Source organism: Schistocerca cancellata, chromosome 1, assembly GCF_023864275.1.
Source record: "Schistocerca cancellata isolate TAMUIC-IGC-003103 chromosome 1, iqSchCanc2.1, whole genome shotgun sequence".
NCBI classification, from domain to species: Eukaryota; Metazoa; Arthropoda; class Insecta; order Orthoptera; family Acrididae; genus Schistocerca; species Schistocerca cancellata.
The window spans coordinates 370,161,232-370,183,296 of record NC_064626.1 but is presented as its reverse complement, the minus strand read 5'-3'; the positions used below and the strand labels follow the sequence as shown (position 1 = coordinate 370,183,296).

General features: G+C 41.8%; 1 pseudogene; it reads left to right on the top strand.

The window, feature by feature from the left end:
* Window positions 1-19,226: 19,226 nt before the first annotated feature.
* Window positions 19,227-19,344, top strand: LOC126102752 (5S ribosomal RNA; annotated as a pseudogene).
* The last annotated feature ends 2,721 nt before the right edge of the window (window positions 19,345-22,065 follow it).

Below are 22,065 nucleotides of genomic sequence, written 5' to 3'. Positions count from 1 at the left end.
TTTTACTGAAGAAGAAGATGATGTATCACGTTCTACTCTAGACAGATACAGTCAACATTGCATATATAGGTTTGCAATTATGTTTGTTTTGCTCAGTATCACGAAAGTACAATCTTTGCACGAAAATAAAATTTTTTATCCAACACGTAAAGATTTCGAGCACAAAACGCACCCAGATTTCTTATTGTACTAGGCAAGTATATTTGTATTTTCTGATCAAGAATGAAAATTCGATATTTGCACCAAGATAAAATTATTTATCACAATATGTAGAATTTCGAGTACAAAAGACATGTACCACTACTGTCATAACCTAGTTGTTATGTATCAATACAATAACACGTGTCGCTTATTGGCGCTGCTGATATAACTTATAGGTTAAGCAGCATGTGTCGATGAGCTTAGTTCTTTCTTTGTACCACGCATTAAAGAAATAAAAAATCGTCTGTATTATTTCTCACGATATGTCAAAATCTTTTGTATAACATTAGAAATCACATGTGACACTTACAGTTTAAAGTGACGTTGTTGATGAGAATAGTTTGAGCCGTGTGTCAAAGAAAATAATGTTAGTTCAAAATGGTTCAAATGGCTCTGAGCACTATGGGACTCAACATTTGAAGTCATCAGTCCCCTAGAACTTAGAACTACTTAAACCTAACTAACCTAAGGACATCACACACATCCATGCCCGAGGCAGGATTCGAACCTGCGACCGTAGCGGTCACGCGGTTCCAAACTGAAGCGCCTAGAACCCCTCGGCCACCGCGGCCGGCAAATAATGTTAGTCCACTGCCTAAATTGTCCAAATTATTTGTCAAAACCATGTCTTAGTTCAGCTAAAACCGATATCAAACTCTTCCAAACATTACGGTGATCCCCTTGCTAAGGTGTTAACTTCATCTTACAGTACAAAACGTTTATCACTTTCTACTGGTAACGCTAACTTACACTGTCACATCCTGGAGACTACAGAATACTTCGATTAAATAGCATACTTCAGAGTAGTTACATACGTGCATGCAGGTAAGAGACTATACTATCGACTATCCACTTTCAACTACTTTTCAAAGTCACCGGAACATTATATCAACTCCCTACTATGATATTATCTTTATCTTGCAGTTCAAAACCTTTGTCATCTTTTGCTGATAATGCTAACTTATGTTGTCATACAGTTTAGATTACCTGCCACTTTGATGAAATAATATACTGAACAGTAGTGATATATATATATATACATTCCTGGAAATTGAAATAAGAACACCGTGACTTCATTGTCCCAGGAAGGGGAAACTTTGTTGACACATTCCTGGGGTCAGATACATCACATGATCACACTGACAGAACCACAGGCACATAGACACAGGCAACAGAGCATGCACAATGTCGGCACTAGTACAGTGTATATCCACCTTTCGCAGCAATGCAGGCTGCTATTCTCCCATGGAGACGATCGTAGAGATGCTGGATGTAGTCCTGTGGAACGGCTTGCCATGCCATTTCCACCTGGCGCCTCAGTTGGACCAGCGTTCGTGCTGGACGTGCAGACCGCGTGAGACGACGCTTCATCCAGTCCCAAACATGCTCTATGGGGGACAGATCCGGAGATCTTGCTGGCCAGGGTAGTTGACTTACACCTTCTAGAGCACGTTGGGTGGCACAGGATACATGCGGACGTGCATTGTCCTGTTGGAACAGCAAGTTCCCTTGCCGGTCTAGGAATGGTAGAACGATGGGTTCGATGACGGTTTGGATGTACCGTGCACTATTCAGTGTCCCCTCGACGATCACCAGTGGTGTACGGCCAGTGTAGGAGATCGCTCCCCACACCATGATGCCGGGTGTTGGCCCTGTGTGCCTCGGTCGTATGCAGTCCTGATTGTGGCGCTCACCTACACGGCGCCAAACACGCATACGACCATCATTGGCACCAAGGCAGAAGCGACTCTCATCGCTGACGACGACACGTCTCCATTCGTCCCTCCATTCACGCCTGTCGCGACACCACTGGAGGCGGGCTGCACGATGTTGGGGCGTGAGCGGAAGACGGCCTAACGGTGTGCGGGACCGTAGCCCAGCTTCATGGAGACGGTTGCGAATGGTCCTCGCCGATACCCCAGGAGCAACAGTGTCCCTAATTTGCTGGGAAGTGGCGGTGCGGTCCCCCACGGCACTGCGTAGGATCCTACGGTCTTGGCGTGCATCCGTGCGTCGCTGCGGTCCGGTCCCAGGTCGACGGGCACGTGCACCTTCCGCCGACCACTGGCGACAACATCGATGTACTGTGGAGACCTCACGCCCCACGTGTTGAGCAATTCGGCGGTACGTCCACCCGGCCTCCCGCATGCCCACTATACGCCCTCGCTCAAAGTCCGTCAACTGCACATACGGTTCACGTCCACGCTGTCGCGGCATGCTACCAGTGTTAAAGACTGCGATGGAGCTCCGTATGCCACGGCAAACTGGGTGACACTGACGGCGGCGGTGCACAAATGCTGCGCAGCTAGCGCTATTCGACGGCCAACACCGCGGTTCCTGGTGTGTCCGCTGTGCCGTGCGTGTGATCATTGCTTGTACAGCCCTCTCGCAGTGTCCGGAGCAAGTATGGTGGGTCTGACACACCGGTGTCAATGTGTTCTTTTTTCCATTTCCAGGAGTATATATATATATATATATATATATATATATATATATATATATATATATATATATATATCCCGTGTGGGGTTGCTAGTCCCCCATCGGGCGCCTCCCCAGGTGGCGGATAGGGGAAAGCCTCCCAGATATGGGTGGCACCGGGGAAGTGAAATACCCGGGGTGGACCAAAACTAGCAGTGTGGTGGCGTCTGTACTCTAGTGGAGCGGCCTACCAACCCCATGTCAGGGGCGGCCTGGAAATTATATCGCCAATCCGTTCTGAAGCAAGCGTGGCGATTATGCTTCTCACCTTCGAGTTATGTTGTGTGACATTAATGTTAAATTTTCCGGAGTAATAGCCCCACAGTCGGATCTCCGGGTGGGAGCAACTTTGATGTCACAAACACCAAGTGGTGCTGAGAAGAAGATACAGACTCTTCACGTCTGTACATATAACTGTCGCTCTCTAATAGGCAACGACAGACTAGAAGAGATCGAGAAAGAGCTTACAAAAATCAACTGGAGTATTGTTGGTTTAAGCGAAGTTTGCCGAAAAGGGAAGACTGTCTCCGTTTGCGCTCTGGCAACTTGTTTTACTTTTGTGGCGACCCAGAAGGAAAACTCAATGGAGTCGGGTTCTTAATCAACAAGAATATTGCTGATAGAGTATCTGTCTTAGAAGGAACTTCCAGCAGGACGGCTCGAATGGTCCTGAAGGTGTCGAATAGGTATAAAACATAGATTGTTCAGGTGTACGCTCCCACCTCAAGTCACCCTGACGAAGAAATTGAATCCTTTTACGAAAGTCTGAATAACACCTGTAAAAAAGGTAGCGATTGTCACTTCCAGATGGTCATTGGCGATTTCAATGCAAAAGTTGGCACCAAGAAACAAGGCGACACAGTGGTGGGCAACTATGGGATTGACGACCGAAACGATAGAGGTGAGAGATTAGTCCAGTTCGCTGAGTACATCAGTATGTCCATCATGAATACGTTCTTTAAGAAGCACCCTGACCGAAAATGGACTTGGAGGAGCCCAAATTTCAGTGTCAAAAATGAGATAGACTTTATTCTGTCAAATATTCCGCAGATTGTAAAAGACGTATCAGTGCTAAATCAGTTCAACACTGGCAGTGATCACCGTCTTGTGAGAGCAAGGGTCGAACTCAATGTAAGAAATGAAAGGAGTAAACTTATGAAAGGGAAGAGAAGGGTAATCAACCTCAAAAACCTGGAAGAACATTCCTCGAAATTCCAAGAAGTCCTCCAAAGCAAGTTCCACGTAACTAAAGATTGTGATTTGGCGGAAATGATTGTTTCAAGTGCACAAGAAGTCGGTGGCCTATGCCAAAAAAATAAACAACCAAAGAAATTCAGTGCCAAAACTGAAACCCTTTTACAACAGAGGAGAGAAATGAAAATCCAAACCGATCGTCACATGGTGGTGTATTCCGAACTATGTAAGGCAGTGCGAAGAGAAATGAAAACTGACATACAGAAATTCACTGAAGACACCTTACGAGCAAGCTTGGAGAACAAGTCAAGTTTAAAGTCAGCCAAACGCAAACTCACAATCGGTAAAAAGCAGATTATCGCACTCGATGGAAATGACAGTCGAATGACTGAAAAGGAGGCGGTTTTGAAGTTCATCAGAGACTTTTATAGCAATTCAGGGGAAAATTTGAGTGTATCTAATTTAAATGATATATCTAGTGTTCCAGATATACTCCCATCGGAAGTCAAGTGTGCTCTAGATAGCATGAAGAAGGGAACAGTGCCGGGTGATGATGAGCTCAGCGTTGACATCCTCAAACTGGCAGGAGAGGTAACAATAAATCACTTGGCAAAAGTATTTACTTCCTGCCTGCACTATGCTTCAATCCCACTATCGTGGAACAAGGCTAAGATTATTTTGATACACAAGAAAGGAAGTATTCACAATATTAAAAACTACCGTCCTATCAGCTTGCTCTAAATTTTGTACAAAAATTTTACAAAGATCTTGTTAAACCGAATTAGTTCCACCCTAGACTCAGCCCAACCTATAGAACAAGCTGGATTCCGAAGCAATTTTAGCACTATTGACCACATTCTGACCGTTAGTGAAGTGATAAGCAGAGCGAATGAATACCAACTGCCTCTCTTCATTGTCTTTGTTGACTTTGAAAAGGCATTTGACTCGGTTAGCCATGTAGCTGTCCTCCATGCTTTGAGTGAGCAAGGAGTGGGAGCAGCATACATTGAAGTGCTCAGGAAAATCTACGAGAATTCTTCAGCTTTAGTTAACATCGGCGAATCAACTCAAGAATTCCGCATCATGAGGGGTGTCAAGCAAGGCGATCCCATCTCCCCAAAACTGTTCTCTGCTGTATTGGAAATGGCTATGTCAAAGCTGAGCAGGGAAGGTAAGGGAATTAGAATTAATGGAAGAAGGCTTACCAACTTGAGATTTGCTGATGATATTGCCTTACTGGCCAAAGACTTCGCAGAGCTCCAAAACTTAGTTACAGATCTTGCATCGGAATGTCAGCTGGTTGGCTTGAACATGAACCTTTCCAAAACAAAAGTAATATCCAACAAATGGGTCCCAGCTGGAGATGTGAAAGTCAAAGACAGTCTACTAGAAGAGGTCAGTGAATATGTCTACCTTGGCCAGATTATAAATATGAAGGGAGACATAAGACCAGAAATCTATCGACGCATCAAGCTTGGTTGGCAAGCATTTGGGAAGAATTCAAAAGTATTCAGATCAAAAATGCCAGTAAATCTGAAGAAAGCAGTATTTGATCAATGCATTCTTCCTGTGATGACGTACGGATGCAAGACATGGACACTGAACTCATTTACAAAAGGGAAACTTAGGACAGCACAGAGAGCCATGGAGAGATCAATGCTGGGCTATACAAGAAAGGACAGGAAAAGGGCAGATGACATCCGGTCTGTGACGAAGGTTAATGACATCTTACAGAGAGTAGGTTCCTTGAAATGGCAGTGGGCTGGCCACGTTGCAAGAAGAAAAGACAACAGATGGACAAAGCTAGTACTGGAGTGGAGTCCAAGAGAGCACCGGAGGCCTAGAGGAAGACCACCAGACAGATGGGACAAAGACATCAAGAAGATCGCTGGTAACACCTGGCAGAGAACTGCCCAAGACCGTCCCACTTGGAGAAGACTTCTGAAAGCCTACCTGAATCCACGACTCGAAGAGGCCACATCATCTAATGATTGAATTGGCTGATGATGTGTGTGTGTGTGTGTGTGTGTGTGTGTAAGTAAAGAAATGGGAGTTGCTATGCTTTCAACTATCCTCTTTCAGCTACTTTTCAGAATCACATCACCCAAAAATTATAGCGAATCGATGATAAGGTATTAACTTCAACTTGCTGTACAAATCGTTTGTCACCTTCTGTTGATTAAGTTATCTTGTACTGTCTGCCAATGGAAACAGCAACGCTAAGTAGGTAAGGTAGTGATAGTTGACACAAGCAAATAGGCATTCAGAACTGAACAGTACCCTAACACCAGAAGTTGATAATGTATGTGCCATAGCTTGACAGTGGGTGTCAGCTACTGGATCTAAAATTATATTTCAACACCAGAAGCTGACACTGCATGCACCATAACTTGGAAGTGGGTGTCAGCTACTGTGGGGCAATGATGGTCATTTGCATATGGTAATTGCCATTACTCCAGGCACTATTGTGGGACACTGATAGTCAGTTGACAGGGTGACTACCATTACCCCAGGCATTGCTAGGTGAGGCTATGATAATCACTTCACATGGTGACTGCCATTACCCCTCAATCATGGTGACTTACATCCCTAACTAAGGAACGTGTGAGATAGCAAGTCAAGACTTGTTTGAATAATAAAATGCTTAGTCAGTAAGATGAGACTGCTAACTAAGGATATATACACATCTCAATACAGCTCTCTGACATCATATACATGTGGCAAGGAGGAATGGATGGAATGGAGCTGCATGTCTGTGATGTAAGAGAGGCTGTGCTGAAATGTGTACATACGCTTAGTTACCAGTCTCAACTTGCTAACTAAGCATTTTGCTTGTTGGAACAAGTATTGACTTGATGGTGTCAGCAAGTCTCAACTAGCTGACTAGCCACTTTTACTTGTTGGGACAAGTCGCAACTTGTCAGAACAAGTCATAAATTAGTCACTAACGTAAGTCATCTTATTGAGTGGTAATGGCAGTCACTGTGTCAACTGACCATCACTGCGCCACAATAATATCTGTAGTAATAGCATCACATGTCAACTGAATATCATTGCGCCTATCGTTTCCATGGCAATGACATCTACCATATGTCACGTGACTATCAATACCCCAACCAATAGTCACCCTTCAGCTGACCATCATTTTCTCACAGTAGTTTATGGGCTAAGAGTAGTCACTCTCTTGCTACACCCAGTAGTCTCTGGGATATTTATAGTGACACTGTCAACTGGCCATCGTTGTCCCACAGTAGTGTCTGGGATGGTGGCAGTCATCATATGTCAACTGGCCATCATTGCACCACAGCAGCTGACGCCCTTTGCCATGGTATAGCATAAGCAATGCCAGTTTCTGACGTTGCAATACACTTCCAATGTGCAGTAACTGAGGTGACTGTCAAGTCAGAGGACATACAGTGTCAGCTTTTGTTGTTAAAATTCTTTTTCAGTTCTGAATTGTTGTTTGTGTCTACTATCGCTCCCTTGCCTGCTTAGCGTTGTAGTTTCCACTGTGCGACAGCATTATCCCCAGAAGTTGAGAAGCGTTTTGCACTGCAAGTTAAAGTTAATTACCACAGAGTTGATATAATATTTGGCTGACTTTGAAAAGTAGTTGGAAGTGGTTAGTTGAAAGCACAGCAATCGTCGTTTTCATCTACACAAATGTACAGGGAGTCGCAGTTAAAACTAGCCCTCCTCCCCTTTGAATGCGAATCCAGTCTTTCGACTTTTGAAATAGAATAGCTACAACAATGGACAGCTGTATGCAGTAATCTGTTGTTGGCATTTCAGGTTATTTCATCAGTGAAGATATACGTTTCTCTTTGCGGTCTGTAGGACACTTTCCCGATAGAAGAAAGAATTGCAATCGTGGAAGCATATGTGAAAATAGGTTCGATTAAGGGATCTCCCGAAATTTTTGGGGGTCGAATATCCAGATAGAGGACTACCAGCAAGGAGAGAGCAAATACAGAGTCTGTATCAAAATTGGCGCACCTATAAAATCTGTTCAAATGGTAAAACGACAAAGAACTCATTCAGTTCGCTCATCAGGAGTTATTGGAGATATTCGGTGAAGAATTATTCAAAATCAAAAGAAGTTTACGAGCAAATCGGCCCAACTGGTACATGTAAATAGGAGGAGTTGTCAGTGGATATTGAAAAGTTTTAATTTGAAGCCATGTCATGTGACGGTTGTGCATCAATTATAGGAGGATGACAGTCAGAAACGTGCAGAGTACTGCACGTGGCTTTTGAATAACATCAACGACGGTTTGTTAGAATCATTCCATTATATCATGAGTGTTGAAGCATGGTTTCACCATTCCGGTCACATGAATTCACAAAATACGAGGTACTGGAAAATGGAGAGCCCTAACACTGTGAGTCAGCGTGCACTTCATGATGAAAAAATCGGTGTTTGTTGCGTTGTAATAGGAATGCGCATCACTGGACCGATGTTTTTTGACACTACCCTCAACATGATTGTATATATGGAAGTTTTTGATACATTTTTCTCTGAACTCACTGAGCATGAAAGACATTACTTCTTCTTCCAGCGAGATGGGGCAATATGCCACATGTCTAAGGCTCCCTGGATGTCTTCACTGAAGAACGAATTGGGAGCAAACATTTCTGATCACAACGTTCGCCGGATCTAACACATGATTTTTTTTTCCTGAGGGGACGCTTGAAGAGCAATGCCTATGAAAAAGTCAACACACAATACAGGAACTGAAAGACATCAGCTGTCAAGTTGCCGCCATCGATATCCGAACATTTACTCCGGGAGTATTTGAATATGCTGTGTATTGATGTTGCAGAGGGTCACTTTCACCATCTTCTGTAAACGTATTTTTCACTGTATATTTGATTCTAAATAAATGGAAGGCAATTTTAGTTCTTTGTTTCTGTAATTTTACTGCATTTCCTTTGTACATACATGCGCCAGCTCTATCTATGCCATCCTGTACGAGGTGCATTCAAGTTCTAAGGCCTCCAATTTTTTTTCTATGGACTGGAAAGAGATAGAAACTTGCGCATTGTTTTAAAATGAGGCCGCGTTCATTGTCAATACGTCCCAGAGATGGCAGCACCGTACGGCAGATGGAATTTTACCGCCAGCAGCGAGAATGAGAACTGTTTTAAATACTTAAAATGGCGACGTTTTCCTTACTTGAACAGCGTGCAAGCATTCGTTTTCTGAATTTGCGTGGTGTGAAACCAATTGAAATTCATCGACAGTTGAAGGAGACATGTGGTGATGGAGTTATGGATGTGTCGAAAGTGCGTTCGTGGGTGTGACAGTTTAATGAAGGCATAACATCGTGTGACAACAAACCGAAACAACCTCGGGCTCGCACAAGCTGGTCTGACGACATGATCGAGAAAGTGGAGAGAATTGTTTTGGGGGATCGCCGAATGACTGCTGAACAGATCGCCTCCAGAGTTGGCATTTCTGTGGGTTCTGTGCACACAATCCTGCATGACGACCTGAAAATGCGAAAAGCGTCATCCAGGTGGGTGCCACGAATGCTGACGGACGACCACATGGCTGCCCGTGTGGCATGTTGCCAAGCTATGTTGACACGTAACGACAGCATGAATGGGACTTTCTTTTCGTCGGTTGTGACAATGGATGAGAGGTGGATGCCATTTTTCAATGCAGAAACAAAGCGCCAGTCAGCTCAATGGAAGCACACAGATTCACCGCCACCAAAAAAATTTCGGGTAATCGCCAGTGCTGAAAAAATGATGGTGTCCATGTTCTGGGACAGCGAGGGCGTAATCCTTACCCATTGCGTTCCAAAGGGCACTACAGTAACAGGTGCATCCTACGAAAATGTTTTGAAGAACAAATTCCTTCCTGCACTGCAACAAAAACGTCCGGGAAGGGCTGCGCGTGTGCTGTTTCACCAAGACAACGCACCCGCACATCGAGCTAACGTTACGCAACAGTTTCTTCGTGATAACAACTTTGAAGTGATTCCTCATGCTCCCTACTCACCTGACCTGGCTCCTAATGACTTTTGGCTTTTTCCAACAATGAAAGACACTCTCCGTGGCCGCACATTCACCAGCCGTGCTGCTATTGCCTCAGCGATTTTCCAGTGGTCAAAACAGACTCCTAAAGAAGCCTTCGCCGCTGCCATGGAATCATGGCGTCAGCGTTGTGAAAAACGTGTACGTCTGCAGGGCGATTACGTCGAGAAGTAACGCCAGTTTCATCGATTTCGGGTGAGTAGTTAATTAGAAAAAAAAAAATCGGAGGCCTTAGAACTTGCATGCACCTCGTATATGACTAGTGTTCAGAACGCTGTTTCATAGAAGTGTCATAATTATAATGTGCACTGTGTGACAAGATATATTAGCATTATCACAAGAAGATCATAAATGTTTTGCATTGCAAGATGAAGTTAGTACTCTAGCATGGGGGCACTTTAATGTTTGGTTTTAGCTGTACTAAGACGGGGTTTTGAGAAGTAATACAGACAATTTAGGGGTGGGAATAACATTGTTTACTTTCGTACAAAGCTCAAACTGTTCTTGTCGACAAGAGAACTTTAAGCTGTAAGTTAAATTAACACTAGTGCCACGTGTGATTTGTAATGTTACAGAACAGATTTTCACATATCGTGATAAATAATGTAGACAATTTTTGATTTCTTTAATACGTGGTACAAAAATCGGGTTCATCGACAAGTAACGCTTAACCTGTAGGTTGTGTCAGTAGTGCCAATAAGTTACCTATGTGTTTCTTAATGATACAGAACAATTCGATGACGACAATAGTGCTACATGTGTTTTGTGATCTAAATCCTATGCATTTTGATAAATGATTTTGTTTTGGTGCAAGGATCACATTTTCGTTGTATCGAACTTTCTTCTCTGTGTGTAGAACCTTGTCCATCATTGTCAGTGTTGTGTTTTGTGGCCAATTTGTGTGTTTACATATCGCATGTTGTGCATTACAAAGTTATCTCTGCATTATATTAAAAACTGTTGTCTAACAGATACAGTATATCTCATTGAAACACATCGTTTTTTGTACACTTTGTGGGGCAATAGTGTTTGGAAAATGTTACAGAGGTGAATACCCTTACTGCCATAGTTATGTCAAAACAAAAAAGTAATTAAAATCTACTTTAGCTAGTGAATAATATCGATTATATGTTTAGTGTATAACATAACGCATCCCATCCCTACCCCCCCCCCCTCTAAAATGGTGCTTACTGAGATGCAGCACTACTACTGAAGTAATTCCAAAAACGTCAGGTGATCATCCTTCGACCTTTGTATCATGAGTAACATATCCTCAAGTAAGCCTAAATTTGAAATTTCAACATCTTTACGTATTTTGATAAATCTTATTGTCGCAATTCATCTGAGACTCCACAGTCACGTTTTAGGTGTCAAGTGCAAGTTACACATTACCTGCACTTTACAGTAGCTGCCAATTGTAGAACAGTCACTTACACTGTTTGTTTGTGTCAACTGCGTGCCTGCTTAGCATAGTATTTTAACCAACAAGCGTTTTGTACAGCTATGTCAATTTAGTTTTGGTACATGCCTCATTTAGCCTCAGATGAAATGTAAACTGCCTGCAGGGTACATGTATTTGGTACAGTCACAGAACAATTTATAATTGGAAATACTGTAAGGTACACCCGTTACATATTTTTGGCGTGAAAATAACTTCACGACATTTTATATGGAGACTGTGTTGCTGACGAATTTTTCGACTACATTTTAGGTAAGAAAATACTGTAAGTTTCATTCTCTATGTAGTTTGGCATTGAAAAAACTGATATAACCGTTGTGTGTGAGCTTACATATTTTTTGAAAGTAATACATCGTTTTTGTTCTACCAGGAACATCGTATTGCTTAGGCGTAGGAGGAAATTTCACGTATTGCTGGTCAAATGTGGAAATAGCATTGATACAACAGTTGTGTGTGCTTACATATATTTGATAAATTATATGGACAGTTTGAATCTGGAAATGTTTAATTTTAGGGTTAGAAATGGAACTTAGCTAGTTGACAAGGATTTCATAACCTATAAGTTAGATCATTAAAGGCAAGTTAAACCGTATTGTCAAAATTTTTACGTATTTTTGGTAAATAATCGAATATTTTGAAGATGACATAGAATTCAATTCAATAATACTTTGGGGTGCCATTGGCTGTTTCGTTTGAATGTCTGATAAAATACTCGGCTGTAAATGAGGCAGCGAAATGTGTGTGTGTGTGTGTGTGTGTGTGTGTGTGTGTGTACGTTTTAGTGCGCTTAAGTACTAATGAATAATACAGATGATTCATTTCTGCATGTGGTACAAAGACTGAACTACGCACCAAGTTTCACCAGTACTGTCAATATCCTAACGTAGTTTTGATAAATAATCGAACATTTTGGACATGACACCAATTTACGCAAAATTCAGGAGAACCTTATGTATATTTTACATCGAAATACTGCAGTATTGTCAATATATTTACAAATTTTTATAAATCTTGTATACTTTTAAAATGAACTAGTTCCACCACCTTGGATTTTTCTTTTCTAATCTCGCGCTAGCACAGCTGAGTCAGTTGCACCATTTGACAGTTTTGAATGTCCTGCCACCACCATCTTGCATTGCTGAATTACCTGCCAGTGCCATCTTGCATTCTGCCATATCGGATTGTGACGTCTTCTCTTGGCACTAATCATGTGGGAAATGCGCTGGAAGTCCCATAGCCATTCTGCTAGTCTCAACTATGGTTAACATTTGGTTTTTCAGGTAATGTGATATCCTTAAGTCAGAAAAAATCTCCATTTGAGTGGCCGGATAGAGCCGGCTCCTCTTGACTGCGTGTCCAGGGCCTCTTCAACCACTGAGAATCATAGCACTCAACATTAAAATTTCTCAGTCTGCTAGAGAAAGAAAGTGTTTTGCCTAGGAGAAAAGCACCTTTTCCCCGCGTAGTTAATCAGTGAACTGTGTCTAACGATTTTCCAGCTATCGGAATCCATCCGTGAAGTTTAATTTCATAAAGTTTTTAAAATTCAGACATATTGCTGTCATAACCTCTTCAACATACTTGGAAGGTTTTTCACTCTCAAATTTCTTTAGATGTGGATAGAAGACAGATAACGCCACATTTGATGAGTAGGGTGGACGTTCCAACATTTCGTATTTCAAATTCTCTTTTTTCCCATTACGAAAGGACTTTTGTTAGGACGTGAATTTTTCGACGAACGGCTCTTTTATCCATTGCAGCGAAATCAAGAGGAAGGATTCTTCTGTATCTCAGAAAATACTGCTCATAGCTTTTACAAAGCATTAAATTGCCTTTGCATTTTCTGGTGCAGCCTTCCAGCTTCTGTCCACTGCTCTGAATAGCACTGCATTGTTTCTGGGAATACGTGGTGGTCCCACATCCCATTCACAACAACAGTTCGTTGTTGTATTATCTTTAAAAATGGTCGAAACTTGGGTGAGAAATACGTTTTCCCAATTGCCTGTGGGCAGCTTCTAGAGAATTCTGCACCCATCTTGCATAAAATTTTATCATCCTCAACTCCAGTGTAAGCTATGTCGTCCTCTTTCACTTGATAAGCCTATCACTCAGCAGCTTCATGCGTATTTAAACATCATTTAACCAATATTCTGTTTTTTGTCATTGTTTGAATCTGTGATTTGTAGTATGGTACATCCTCCACGTGGCAGGCGTATAGCACGTTCAAACTAAGCTTCTGAATTACTGAAAACGTAGTATCGGAAATCTTATATTCATGGACATCACTTTCGTTGGCGATAACTTGTCTAAAACAAGTAATTTTATGCCGCGCGGGGTAGCCGTGCGGTCTAGGGCGCCTTGCCACGGTTCTCGCGGCTACCCCCTTCGGAGGTTCGAGTCCTCCCTCGGGCATGTGTGTGTGTGTGTGTGTGCGTGTGTGTGTGTGTGTGTGTGTGTGTGTGTGTGTGTGTTGTCCTTAGCGTAAGTTTGAGTTAGATTAAGTAGTGTGTAAGCCTAGGGACCGATGACTTTAGCAGTTTGGTCCCATAGGAACTTACCACAAACTTCCAAAATAATTTTATGGCACCGCAGTATTCTAATTTTTGCGTTTGAACACACATAACACGATTACTTTAAAAAGCCATATACACAAGAACATTTAGAAGTTGACATTTAACTCATTTTATTGACATCAATATATCGTTCAAGGTTTCACATTCCCCGTCGTAAATAAGCATTACTATGCAGTATAATGTATTTGTACTCATGCTACTATTCGCAGATGCGGTGTCGTTTCGATTACTGATTTGAGTAACTCCCTGCAGTCAACGACGTTCTTTCTTGGCGCTTTTTTGCCACTTCGTTATCGTGTTCGTACGCTGATGAACTTTAACTTGCGATTACAACTGTCCCACCAGCTGCCCGATTGAAAACAAGAATGTCCCGTCAATAACTCCAAAGAGAATCGAAAATTTAGCTTCGCCTTGTGGTCTTCGGTACTGTTTGGGAAACGTAATGTTGGATGTTTGGTTTTTCCAACGGTTTGCAGAATCCTGTACGATGAAATTTGTATCCGTTCAGAAAGAAGAAGATGATAAATCTTCGAGGTTTTCTGAATATTGTAGGATATGTTTGGATTCGTGTGAGCCATTTTCCGTGAGTCGTATATTTATCCCCAGGAGATCGCTGAAATAGCTCCCTTTACAAAGGTACAACCAGCTCCCTTCTGGGCCATTGTCCAAATACGAGAGGACGTCTTATGATAATATATCGCGAGTCCTAGTATTTTCCAAACAAACACTGTTTTCTTAAAGAGGGTATTCGCTATTACCAGTTAAAGCTTGTCGTAGACCTCTATATAAAGTTCTCCCCATGCGGTTCTCTTCCACCAGCCAACCTGCTCAAGTACTTCTCATTATCTTTCCCCTATTATAATACCACCTTCTACTACTATTTTTATCCCTTTAGCTCAGTGGCTCCCTACATTTCTGTGACATAAGCTTGAGTGTAATCAAGATATTATCTATTACATCCCTCTCACATATCTCCCCACCATCATCATCAATATTAGCGCCTAACTATATTTTAGAATGAAAAGCAGTTTTATTCCAACACTTTTACTTTTAAAATGTCGGGAGATAAATGATATTTCATTTTTGAATCTGTTATATTAAACTATGAACTAATGAGTCAATGAGACAAATGATACTGCTAATTTCTAAAAATCTTTTTCTATAGAAAAATGAAGCATTTTCAGTTCATCGTGACTGCTACCTTCAACTGCTTCTCCAAAAAGAAAGCTAACTATCTACATTGAGTGTAGACAATTGTTGCAACGCGCTGCGTTGCCGCACCGGACTCCTTTTATTATGACGACCATGGCACTGACACGGTATCATCTTGCGCGATACCCGCCATTAACATAACCTACCCTTGCATGGCCTGTCGCAGTCAGCAAAACATCCGCTACTGCTCTTACTACCCGACCTAACTATCGCAGAGGTTTTTTTCCCTTGGCTCTTGCCTTGGCACTTTTTTCCCGCTGCCCTTCAAACCGATACCATTCGTTCGACTTTCGACCCAATTATCTCCAGATGAGCGCGTATTAATGGTTAACCTTAACCACACGTACGCAAACATCGCCGTACCCACATCCTGCGACACCTCACTTTAGTGAAAACCAACCCGTATGCAGAGATGGCAGTAGACCTTCTGAGTTGGCCATCATGCCGGTGTGAACGTGGAGGGGCTCCCCTTCCTTTTTTTTTTAAAAAAAAAGAACTTGTTACGAAACACCACTACTCTCCCTAGCGACACTTGCTTCGCCCATGTTCTGCACCCTCATTTAAAATCACCCAAGTTAAAATGTGTTTGTAAATAACTTGATTGATGGACTCTTTACTTCTGAAGTGACAGAAACTGTAAGTCTTTGGGCTACCGTTGCTTTGTGTCTGACCACTGCCACTAATAATAATAACAATAATACTGTGTAAGCCCTACAGAAATGTAGCAATCATTACGTAGATACGGTCATGTTATGAATCAGTTCGTTTATCTGTTGCGAAGTGATAATGAAGCAATTTCTGGGCCCTTGGGGGAACTAACTACAAATTAGAGAAGGCTTTTTCAAGAATATTTAAGCATTTGTGTCGTATATGTCTCCATTTTACTGTCACACTTGTGAAGTACAAATTACGTGTATAGTGGGTGGGCTATGTGAGGAAGATGTGGTCCATACATTCGTTTCACAACCTGTAGCCTCCACCACATTGTGTCATGCGTCAATACTATTATTTGAAACGAAATTTAGTAACTTAACTTAATTTGATAACTTATGAAACCAGTATTACAGATAATAGTAGTGATCTATTAAAAATAATTTAGTTTTATGACTCGAACGCAATGTAACCCTTTTCTTTTCATTGCACAGAAAATTTCATGTTATCCCTCAGTTGGTAATTAGCCACCAGGTACATACACTGTTCATTTTTGTCATCACAAATATGTAAATCGGTACAAAGGCGAACTGAGTTGATTTTGTTACAGTTACAACAATGATTATTCACTGATCAGGGTTCAATCCTCTGTCCGAACATGCAGATATGTCTTTTACCCTGGTTTCCCAAAATCGACTGAAGCAAACACTGGAATGCTTTCTTTAGGAAAGCCACGGCCGATTTCCTTCTCCACTTCTAAAATCCGAGCTTGTGCTCCGTCTGCTACGACCTCGTCTTCGGCGGGACTTCTTCCTCATTTCACCAATACTTAATGGGTCTAATTCAGCGCGCCTGTTTCTCCATTTAGATTTTCTATTTTGCCCGCAACGTTCAGACGTCTACTATTTAACGCTCTGATCCGTAACTTACTAGTTCTCCTCCTCCCAACTTTGCTGACCAGTCCCCACCAGCATACGCACAACAACTAGTTACCTTCCTGTTTTTTTTTTTTAATTCTTCAAAAGAAGAGGTTATCATGAGACTATTTAAGCCAACGAATATTTTGTTCTCTCTAATATAACTTTTTTGTAGCCTTTTGTGTCCCATTGTTATTGATCGACGTTGATTCCACAGTATTTAGGACAATTTACGTGCCACAAGGACGTAATGGTGTCGTGGCTCTCTGTTTTCTCGTTTCCCCTTTTTTAATAAACGTTGTTGATATAATGAGGTATACAAGAGGATCAAAGAGCAACTAGAGGAAGAATTGGGTGAATATCAAGGAGGCTTCAGACCTTGGAGAAGCTGTGCAGAACAGATCATCACTTTAAAATTAGCCATAGCATATTACAATAAACGAAATAAACCTGTTGTAATAACCTTCGTGGACTTTAAAAAAGCATATGACTGTATCCATAGACCTCCCGTGTTAAAAATCTTATGAAATTTCGGGCTCCGTACAAAATTAATCAAATTGATAGAACTCACCTTAACCAACACTGTATCAAAAGTCAAGTTCAGGGGGGAACTCTCTGAGGCATTCATCATAAAAGCAGGTGTAAGACAAGGAGATTGCTTGGCACCCCTGCTGTTCAATGCTTTAGAATACATAATGAGGGAATGGTACAAGACTAACCCCAAGGACATCCAAATTGGAAGACCCAAAGACAACATAAGTTTAAATTGTGTAGGATTTGCTGATGACCTTGCGCTCTTGTTCAACAGTATTCAGGAAACCTAACAACAGGTTACCTCACTACATAAAATAACACAGAAAATTGGTTTTGGAATATCCTTCGAAAAAACAGTCATCATGTTAACTGACCCACTACTCATAAACAAAATTGCCATGGGAAACCAAGAAATCAAAATTGTAGATAAATTTAAATATCTGTGAAAAATCATAACATATAACCTCAATGAAAAGAAAACATGGCATAACAGAATAAACAAATTGACTAGAGCACAATATATCACCAAGAACACCTACAACAAAAAGAGCCTGTCAATAGCAACAAAATTAAAACACTGCAAAACAGCCAATCAACCAGAAATAACATACGCAAGTGAAACAATCTTGAAAACAACTAACACTGCACAAATAGACAAAATACTCAAAACAGAGAGAAGAATCATCAGAACGTGCATCAGCATCAACAAATCGTACCAGAAAGATGGACACTGGATAGTAGCAACAAATGAAACAGTCTACAAGAAAATAGAACCGGTACTGAGTACGATCAGGGCGAAATGCATTTCATTTTTCGGTCATCTAATCAGAACACCAGAGAACACGATCATCAGGAGAATAATAGAAAAATTGTGGAATGGTAAGTGCAACATCTCGTGGATTACAGAAATCAAGGAAGATATGGATGAGCTACAGATTACATTGGAAGACCTAAGAAACAAAACTGACAAAATCAGGAAACTCACAGACAAACAAACCAGACTGCAAACAAGAATCAACAAACAGACAATAGGAAGGGTGTTTTCCGATGAAGAAAGAAGGATGAGATCCGAGAGAATGAAGAAGTACTGGGCTGACAGGAAACTAAAAAATTCTTTTATAAAGTTGGCTAGAGTGGTCCAATGAAGGCCATAAAATGTAAATAATAATAATAATAATAATAATAATAATAATGAGATCGACATTTTATTCAGAATAACATTGAAACTTTGCAGCACAAATTATTTATTCAGGATCCTCACAATTGCTGGGCTCGAAACCGTGAGTTCAACCAATAGAGCAAAATGTTTGTTACTATCCCTTAGTACAGTGTTATTCTTGTCATTCTTCTATTATCCACTGTAATCCAGATCTTCGTCCAGTTTTTGTCCTACATCCTTATTCGAATTACATGGACTTGTGAGCAAACATACCATGTTTCGTTGTATGTAGTAATGTTCACCATTAAAGATAAGAATGTCACCATACACCTAGCCACCGTTATTCCCGGATATTTATATGACACAGACGTTGACGCTACTTCACACAGTAATTAATACTTCTCACATTTTTGCGTTTCATGAAGTTGCACTGTAAACTGTTCTGCATTTAAGGACAGAAGACATATTACAGATGGTTGGAATTTTGTTACTATTATTTGTGTTGTCATCATGTAAAAATCATAAATAACACTGTCGCCTGAAAAGCGTTTGGGGTTTCAAATGATGGTATCCGCCAAATCATTGTCAACCGTTTGTCTATCCGCTTAGCTTACTTTACTTATAAGCAAGATTAGTGCAATAAGGTGGAGGAACGAGTCTCAAATCTGGTACATCGTCATTTTCAAACCATAAACTATGTGCATCAAAATAAATTTATGCATTTTGAAAGTAATACGAGAGAACTGTATTATCTGACCAAAAGGATCCAGATACCTATGAGTGAACATTAGTATGGAGTATAGGCCAACGGCGTTGCCGCAGTGGTACCTCCGGTTCCCATCAGATCACCGAAGGTAAGCGCTGTCGGGCTTGGCTAGCACTTGGATGGGTGACCATCCGGTCTGCCGAGCGCTGTTGGCAAGTTGGGTGCACTCAGCCCTTGTGAGGCAAACTGAGGAGCTGCTTGATTGAGAAGTAGCGGCTCCGGTCTCGTAAACTGACATACGGCTGAGAGAGTGGTGTGCTGACCACATGCCCCTCCATATCCGCATCCAGTGACGCCTGTGGTCTGAGGATGACACGGCGGCCGGTCGGTACCGTTGGGCCTACCGATGCCTCTTCGGACGAGGTTCAGTATGGAAATGTCCACTCCTTGAACTCTGCTAGCAGCGCTTTCAGTGAGGTGTCTTACTATCTCTGGAGGAACAGCAGCTCATTCTTCTTCAAGAGACGGAAGCACAGAAAATACTGATGTTTGCAGATGGCGTATGGAGTGAAATCGACGTTATGACTCCTCCCCAAGGTGTTCCGTTGGGTTCAGGTCGCGACTCTGCGCAGACCAGTACATTTCAGGAATATTGCTGACCACAGACCATTGCCTCACATATACTGCTTTATGACAGGGCGCACTGCCATGCTAATACAAACTGTCCCTTCCGAACAGTACACAATGTTGCAAAATATGTTCACATCCTTTTGCATTTAGCCTTTCCCTATTCGCAATATGGGGGCCACACCCTAACCACCAAAAACACCCCCATACCATTACCGCACCTCATCCGTACTTGGGCTATACAAGTGATGACAAGTAATGTTATCCAGGCATTTGCCTAATACAGTCTGTCCCATCGTACTGCCAAAGGGCATAGAGTGATTCATTATTTCAAACCACTCGTTCCCAGTCATCCACTCTCTAGTGTCGTCGCTCTTTACACCATCTGAAGCGTCGATTAGTATCGACTGAAAAAACGTGTGACTTACGAGGAGAGTCTCGACATCGTTCTCCATGCTTCGTAACGACCAATGCACAGTCAATGTGCTCTATAGACTTCTAATAGCGCTGTGGAACTCGCTAGTGATTCCTTCTGCCTATTTCATGCGGTTTTTTTACAATCACCCTCTGCAATGGTCGACGATCCCTGATCAGGTCTGTCTGATCTTTGTTTAGCTATGGTTGTTCCTTCGTGTTTTCATTTCATAATCACATTACCAACAAACGACTCGGGCAACTTCAAAAGGGTTGAAATGCTCCTGATGGACTTGTTACTGAGGTGACATCCAACAACTAGTTTATCTTCGGAGCCGCTCAGCTCTCATGACCAGCCCATCTGCTATTACTAAATCTCCACTGACAACACAGTACTCCCCTCCTTCTTTTATACTGGCAGATCCTCCTCTCGTGACATCTAGTGGCCAGTTCTGCAGTACATTGAAGTGCCCGAATACTTTTGATCAGATAGTGTATAAATATTGTGCCTTAGGACAGATATGCAAATTACTACGACGTTTCCGTTGAACTACGAGTGTATTAGCACTTTGACTACAGAGGTTTTCTGTCAATTCTCACGTGTCCTGTATTATTAGCTAAACTTATTCCAATACTTACAGTACATCATTCTCAATGGTCGGTGGCTGGGTTAGTATGTAGGTAGGTGTTCTGGCGTAACCACAAGTTCTGGAACGAAGAGGCAGAACGCAAGACCAGAGAAGGCAGTGAAACGACGTCAGCCAATAGCCAACTGGCAAACACCGCGCCGCGCCAGCAGCGACCTCTGCAAGAAGTGAATATAAACGTCGCTTCTGCCAGCCTCGGCTGGACATTAGTGGAGTTGAAACGTCCCCTTAGAACAATTTATACAAGACTGTGCTTAACCTGGCACACAATAATTTTAGCGCAACGCAATCTGACTATCAAAAATCCCTGCAAAAGAATGGCCCTGAGTAACATTAAACTATACCTTTCAGAAATCACTTACCTCACAAAAATCTTCGTTGCTCGAACTACTGCAATACAGCGAGTGCCATTACTGCCAGCTAAATAGAAGATACAAACTACGGAAGGCACTAACTACTGATAGTCTTAGCAAATGAAAGATTCTAATAGAGAACAAACAATGTATTTACCTCAAGATTCATAATATATACAGCAGTTCATGACATTTTTCAAAACTCCGCCATCTCTCTCCCCACATCCACCACTGCTGGCAGCTCACCTCCAACTGCGCAACGCTACGCGCTGTTCACATACAGCTATAGCAGTTCATGACAACAATGGCAGGCAACAATGCAAACTAGCCACAGACTGCACACAGCACAGCCAGTGATTTTCATACAGAGTGCTACGTGGCATTACCCATATAAAAATCTAAACAGCCTACTTACATAGCCCCCATGCTCCCCACAAAAAATTTTACAAATTTTTTTGGCCAGTGGCCAATAATGATTTGAGAAAATTTTTTATAATTACACTAACAAAGATATCCAATGCACACACTTATTGATACAATGTTGGTCAAAAGCTAAAATTTTCTCACAGTCCATAAAGACAGTCCTGATGGTTCATCACAATAGTAATTACAGTTTTTTTTTCAGATTGTCTCATTAGTAAAAAAAAAATTGCACACAGAAGTAGTGGATTTCCATGCAGTCTTGAAGAAGTAGTGTGGTCCTTCCAACGGAAAGACAGTGCTGACTCTTGACATGCAGACAGGTAATGGGCCACAACAGAGCAAACCCACAGCAGAGTCATTCGACGTTTTGAAGAAGATTGGTAGATAGGTCATCACAGAGTAAACCTACTGTAGTCCTGGTAGAGATTGTCCTGTGGTATTGGTGGGCCACCAGAGGTGCAGACCCACTGCA